Genomic DNA, 7,606 nt, shown 5'->3' on the forward strand with positions numbered 1-7,606 from the left:
TGGGTCTTGAGAAAATCAGGCTGATCAGTCTTTTTAAGCAGTTTGGGTCATCCTGAAGGAAAGTACAGGTCATGTTATGCGCTTGAACTCCACAATTCATAGTAGGGAGTCCGACACCAAGGTTTCCCATCAGCATTCATCTCCCAGTGTTATAATTACCTGTCTTTCTCACATGCTGAGTCCTTGAGAGCAGGCATGCTTCAACCCCTTGCTGAGCTGAAGTTACAAAACTGCTGAAAGCCCATTGCAGTACACCAGCCTTCTGATGACATAGAACCTCTGCCTTCAAGAAAGCGACAGTCCTTAAAAAAGGAAAAGCAATACCCTTCAAGAAAAAGGAATTTGCAAAGCAAGAAATTACACAAGTAAGAACTTCTTTTTTTCTAATCAGAGACATGAAAAATGCTGAAACTGCAATTCCAACAGTTTCAAGCATTTCAGAATCACCACAGTCTGAAGCAGCAAGGCCTTAAAAAAAAGGGTGGTGTCTTGGATTTCAAAAACCAAAGACCTAGGTTGAACACCAAGACCAGCCACTTTCTAATACCTCAGGTTGCTCCACTATAAAGATGATGATACCTATCTCACAGGGTTGAAAGCAATAAAGGAGATGAGACCAGCTAGAGATGCTACAGTGTAGCTATTTCCATCCCAGTACTTGTTCGGCTTTTCATATCATTCTGTTCTACTCCTCAAGGCACGACCTGCAAAGAGGGAGTAGGCCAGCCTTGGTTAGCTGAGCGCGTGTCACACAGATGCTATCTATGTATATGACTCTATTGCAACTAGTGTGTATATTGTATAGTATAGACGTGTGTTCATATGTGTTTTCAGTGTATACATTTGTGCAAATACTTCAATATAATAAAAGCTTTATCTCACTCCAGTCTGTCACTGGGACTCACTGAGTTACATTTACCTATGTTCCAAAAGTTGTGTTGAAGTTTTCATACACTCTATTCTTGGGTACCGCAGAGCATTTTCTACTCCAACTTGATAAGCTGAATATGTTTAAGGTTATCCTCCATATTATGGTAATAGAGTATTTTTTTATAGTTTACAAGTCACTTTTCTATGCATTCTCATTTAAATTAAGTCAGCCTACATTGTAAAATGTCTGCTGAGTTTTGAATAAATGAATGAGTAAAAGGATGAGAGGATGGATGGATGGATGGATGGATGGATGGATGGATGGATGGATGGTTGAAGTAGTCTGAACAGATATCTTTCCCCTAATTTACAGATGATGAAATTCAGGGACTTAACTGATCACTCAGTTGACAAGTGGCATGCTAGGATTCCAGGGGTTTTTTCCGTGATATAAACCTACCATGATTAAGTCATTTTTAAAATGATGAATGATTTCATGATAGTATCTTGATTTTAGCAGTCTGTGTCATCACTGTTATGATACAAGTATTCATTAGCCTGCTAATCTTTATTTAGTTCTTATTCAAGGTAGATAGATACTTATTTTTCTATTTTTTTATTTACTGTTTATACATATGAATACTGCCACATAATATTTGTTTCATATTCATTTTGAGGATCTCATCATGCTCAGGAATTGAAAAAGCAAAACTCATGACCCACAGTTCATGTTTATTGAAATGAACTGAAGATGCAACTTTTCAAAAACAGACACAACTGACATTTTCCAGAATATACATTTTATTTTAAATCCCCTAAGTTTTTATTCATGCAGACACTGACTTTCCCTTGATTTGTCTGCCATCCATGTGTAGATTCACTCATTTATGCAAAAGGTAAAGCACTGAACCAGCTACTTACTGTCTCGGGTATTGGAGCCTGATTAAAATGATAAGACATCCTGCCTTCCAAGAGCCCAAAGGCATCAACAAATCATCACAAAACCAACGACTGCCAAAACAGGTTTACAACACCTATAACAGGATTAATTATCATACAAAACTAAAAGAAAATGAAACCCAGTAGTAAAATGGGCAAATGATATCTATCGACAGGCACTTTACTGAAGGAGGCATCCAAATGGGCCATCTACTTACTAGGTGATTTATTCATTTAACCCATCAGAGTGGCCAGAATTGCAAATATTGATAACATCCAGTATTGTAAAGAACGTGGGGAAAGTAGCAGTTTGGATGAGTGAAAATCCACACAATATTTTGAAAAGTCAGTTTCTGACAACAATTGTAAGTGTTTAAAGTCTGTGACACAACAGTTCCATTTCTAGGAATCTTTCCTGCGGAAATGACAGCATGAGTGTGTCAAATATATGTGCAGGGATGGCAAGAATTTGAAACCAGTAGACCCCTCGTTAAATAAAATGGGAATATTTTGTGTAGCCCTTGAAAAAATGATGCAGATTTATAAGCTGACCTGTAAAGATACTCATGGCACATTATTAAGTGGGGAATAAAGAGTTGCAAATGTGAATGACATACACACAACTTTCAGCAGAGGTTCCCTCTGGGACATAGAGTTGAATGTGGACCTAATTACTAATGAAGGAGTAATTTCACATTACTTACGTGATTTTTTTTCAATGTGTTTGAAATATAGGTAATTTGAACTTTGTTTTAAATATCTGTAAAATAAGAAAACCATTAAATGTCCAAATGACACAATTTAATGTAAGTGCCGTAATCGAGGTGTGTATAAAATGTTATGGGACCAAGAGAAAAGGGGGAAGGAATCCTGAGGGTTTATCAATCTGCATAGCTAGCCCCTTTTCATCTCTTAGCCATTAATCCCTTAACAACTTTCGGAAGTCAGCAATATTATCCCTGTTTTATAGATGTGTAAACTGAGGATAAGAAAAATCAGGAAACATTCATAAAGTCACAGCTACATAGGGGCAGAGCTAGCTTTTAACCCAGGCCTGTCTACCACGCTCCCAGGCCCCCCAACGAACGTTCGGTCTGAGAACTGTAGATGATGAGCAGAGGCGACAGGTATAACCAGCAGAGGAAACTATAGGTAAGAATTCAGACTTGAAAGAATGTAGCCCGATTAAGGGGCTTTTTTTTTTGACAACTGAGGATTATTGTTAAAAATTTATCACGTATAACATAAGAAGACAGAATCTACAGGTCACAACAAAGTCAAAATCTTTTTCTCTACAGACTTCCTCGTATGCTCTGAAATTAAAGGCTGAACAAGGAAATGCAGATCTGAGTCTTAGCATTACTGTCTCACCCAGGGATGAGCGGAAAGGAGAATTTGCAGGCCGTTCATGAGTACTCCGAACTTGAACAGCCCTATTTTGAAAACGTCCCCCATGATGTGAAATCTACTCTCCCCCTCTATTATCCAAAACACTGATTCCCAGGCTCCCTTGCCACAAAGCTGCAGACACGTGACTCAGGGTCTACCAATCAGATGGGTTGACAGTGATGACACAAGGAGGGTTCAGGGCGTTCGTTTGCAAATGCATGTGATTCTGGGTTTTGTACATGGCGGTGGCTCCCTTCCCTCCACCTTTTTTAGTGAAGTGCCTGCGTCAATCCTGGAAGCTGGAAACAAGTGCCTCCAGCCCTCTCAACATTTCTCAGTTTTCTAATATCCCTGAGTAAACCCTCTCCTGCTGCTGAATTCTGTCCTCTGCAACTCAGAACCCTGATCAACAGAACATGGGAACTCTAAGGAGAGAGGAAAATGTTTCTTGTAATCTCATTCGTCCCCACATCGCCGAAGGGATGGAGAAAGGAGTGAAATGAAGGTAAGGTATGTTGGCCTCTCTGCGAACACCGATGCTCTCTTCGTTAAGGTCAGTGAGTTTTAATCACGTTTAGGATTTTTCCTGGAGTTTTAAATTCTACTCAGAAGCCAGTGCATCATCTATTGATGTATAAGTTCTCTGAATCGTCTAGTAATACTGTCTGGACCTTGTAGCCTCTGACACATCCACTTCCCAGCAACAGTGGAATTCACAGTGGAAACTTCCCAATTAACAGTGGCAACAACCCTGCCCAAATGCCTGATTGGTGGGAGAGAGGCCGGGCGGTGCCTAAGCGTCCCAGTGATTTCCCTGAGACCTGCCCATCTGAAAAGAATGTGAACGGGAGCCCGTGGGTGGGTGGGGGTAGGATGAGAAGACAACTTGAAAGTCCTTTGATTTCCTTACAAGAAGATGACCTTTTAATGCCAGAGCTGGGGCATAACGTAATTCAGACAGAGGTTCAGCTGGAGTTCACACAGCCTGTCGGACTCTTCCTAGGCCCTTTGTCCACATTAATATCGGGAGGTGGATTTGCAGGTCTGGCATACAAAGAAGATTCTAGATGTTGCAGGGTGCTGTGCACTACGGGAGTCAGATTTGAAGGGAAAAAACAACCCTGAGATAGCTTCCCATCTGCCCCGGACAGTTTAGGGGCCGGGCCTGTCTGCTGGAAGGTTAGCATTGGGCCTGGCGGGGGGATTAACCCACCCAGGCCACGTGAGGCCAATCTCGTGACTTAATGATGCCCTAGGTCTGCCATCTTTGGAGTCAGAGGCAGAATTATTTTTCGTTAGGTATTGAGCGAAGTTTTGTTAAAGCAAAAGTAAAGACTGAGAGGCCAACAAGCGAATGTCGAGTGGGAAAGTGTTACTGTCCAATAAGAAACCCAATCCATCCAGCTCGGCTCTGGAGGACAAGGTCGGAGAAGAGAAATGGGGCAGGTCTTTGAAGCGGACAGCGTGTGACCTGTCTCGGTGCCACATTCAGAAAGCAAAGCCTGAGAGTGGTGATGGGTGTGAGGCAGGCACTGGGCTGGCTGGAGGAGGCTTGCTGCTGGTAGGCAGACCCTGCGGTGTCCCCCCCCCCCCCGGGGGTCACGGCGGCGTGGCGCCTCTGCTGCATCCAGGAGGTACCGGCCCCGCATACCACCTGGCAGGCAGGTGAGCCCAGAGTCAGCTGGCTGGGTGGCCAGTGAGGTTAGTTAAGCTTCTTGTTTGGGTTCCCATAAAGTGCGGAGGCAAGGGGGCCATGGACAGAGAGAAGGGGCCTGTCTCCTGCGGAAAGGAAAGCGGCTGTCTGAGTGGTACAGGCGAAGCATCTTCCGTCTCAGGCAGGCCTGGGCCCCCTTTGGCCACTGTCCTGCCTGCTGGTATTTCTCTTGGGCTCCCTCTCCCATGCTTTCTCCCAGGCCGAAGGCCCTGTGGCGTCCACTCCACCCCCTGGGAAAAAGTCTAGCTGGGAAGGTGCTGTCTGGGGTGGGCAGGAAGCATGCGCGGGTGCTGGGGGAACAGGGACTGCACTTCCTTATCTGCAGGCCAGAGCAGGTGGAGAGGAGTAAACAGGAGGTTGTCTCAGCTCTGGAAATTCCTGAGTGAGGTATTTCTTTTTAACTGGAAGGAAGGGATATCCTGACATTGATCCGTGAGATGGTCCCCACTCAGCATCTTTTCCAGACCCACAAGAGGAAGGGCTGGGCTGCGTCCTGTGAACCCATGGCCAGGACCCAACCAGGCCTGGGGCAAAGACCTGAATCCTTCTCCCGGCCACGCTGGGAGGGACAAAGGAAAAGCAAGGTCCTGGGAGCCGTGGCTGAGGGGACTCAAATCCAGCCCAGCCGCTCACTAGTGCGACCTGAGGCTGGTCCTTCTGCGTATCTGGATTGGGCTATAGGCGTACTGCACCCTCCGTGGGCTGCCAGGGGTACGTGTACACACCCCTCATGCAGTCCCCTTGGCCCTGAGTGGACATTCTCTAGGAGACGACACAAGCTTTGTCCACCATGGTCATTCAGAACTACAGTTGTTTGTGAGGATGGAAACATGGATGGAGGCAGCCTGTCCCAAGGTGCTCAGTCTTTTGACACTGACCCCTCTTCTGCAGAGACCCAGGAGGACAGGGCCTAAGGAGACAGAGTGGCCACTTAATGACCCGTGTTCCCTGTAAGTGGCCAGGAGCTACAGGTCTGGTTGGAGCCCAGGTGGAGCTGGGGACACCAGCAGGGAGTCTGGCCCATATCATCAGCCATTGTTAGCCGCGTGTAAGATTCCCACCAAATCTGCCATCCGCCAGGCATGCACTCAGTGGTTCTCAAATATTCACAGGCACAGGTGTCACCCAAGCTGCTCGGTGAAAAGTAGACCCTCAGAGACTCGGTTTCAGCAGGTCTGGAGAAAAAGCCCTGAGTCTGGTGTTGGTAAGCAGTCCAGGCAGGTTAAGGAGCCACGTGTCCACCTGCCCCCTCTTCCCTTCTCCTGACTTTCTCCCCTGGCCCAGGCCTTCTTTTTTACTCTCTTTTTCTTTTGTGCCTTTCCCTTCATCATTTTACTTCCGTTCTTCTCTACAAACCTAATTAAACAGATGACTGAGGGCTGAAGGACTTTATAGAAGGCTGCATGGTGAAAAGGTGAGGTAGGGAGGACAGCTGACGTACATCAGCTTAGGGTGGTGGCATGCGACAGACCTGTGAGTGTGCTGCGTCCAAATTAATTCTGTGGCCTCAGTTTCCTCCTCTGCAAAGCAGGGTGGGAACCCTTACAGTGTGAGAAGCCTGAGGACTCAGGGGCACGTGGGGGGATCCAACGTGGCACGTTCCTGTCTGCACCCCTCCGTCCCTCGCTCTCTTCTGTTCCCGTCCAACTAGTGCCCAGAGCCAGACCTGCAAATTAACCATCGCACTCCCTGTCTTTGCTGGGATCACAGACCCACCACCCAGCACCCTCTTTTGCCTCACTGTAAATACTGCCTCTGCTTGCTCCTCAATGTCTCTGAATTCTGAACTTTGGGGGTTTTCCTAAGAAAGTGCTTAGCAGGTAAACTGAACCTTGGCTTGGGAAAGGTCCTGACTAGGGCTTTCTCCAAGAGGTGGGTGCGTGCCCTCGTTGTGGGAGATCAAGGGAGTCTGAATATTCTAAAGAGCCCGGGTGGGGGGGGGGCGGGGAGTGGTCAGCTCCAGCATTTGATGAGGTAAAGTCAGGACTATCAAGGGTTTTCAGAACCTACCAGCAGCTGCGTGGAGCTCCAGGACCTCAGAAATGGCCACTGCGTCTCAGAAGCAGTCTGGACCAAGTTGACGACATACCCATCCAGCCCCTGCTCCGAGTCCCTCGGACCCACGTTCCCTGAGTGAGAGAGAAATCACGCTGGGGTGGGGGGATGACTCTTTAGTCCCAGCACTGCCCCCTCCCCAGGGACACCATAGAAGCCGGTGGTTTCTGTCTGCCAAGCTCTTCTCAGCTTTCTCAGACTGATCTTATGACCCCTGGTGAGTTTCAGGTTTAAATAATGTAGTCCCGCTTTCCTGGAAACTGGGTATTGGGCTATTCCAGGGCCAAAGCACAATTGTTCCCCGATGTTGTGAAGGAGCCGGGGGTGGGAGGTGGCGGCAGGCCTCCTCTCTTCTGAGTTCCTCAGATTGCTGGGAGTGGGCTGAGGTCAGCGGGCCAAAGGAAACCACGGATTCCTGAGGGAGGAGGCAGCTTGCAAGTCTCCTGGGATCCAGGCGTTCCTCCCCCCTCAAGTCAGGACCGAGTTGAAGCCATTCTGTGGTGCCTGTGCTCCTCTCGGCTCACAGGACCCATGTGGGGCCATGACAGGCCACCCTCCAGGCCCAGAGCTGTCCTGCTGCCTGGCCTTGGCTGTTCCCACAGCCTGACCTTAGTGAATTCTGTGTCTCCACAGAATAGA

This window comes from Rhinolophus hipposideros (assembly GCF_964194185.1).
Source record: "Rhinolophus hipposideros genome assembly, chromosome: 26".
In the NCBI taxonomy this organism is placed as follows: Eukaryota; Metazoa; Chordata; class Mammalia; order Chiroptera; family Rhinolophidae; genus Rhinolophus; species Rhinolophus hipposideros.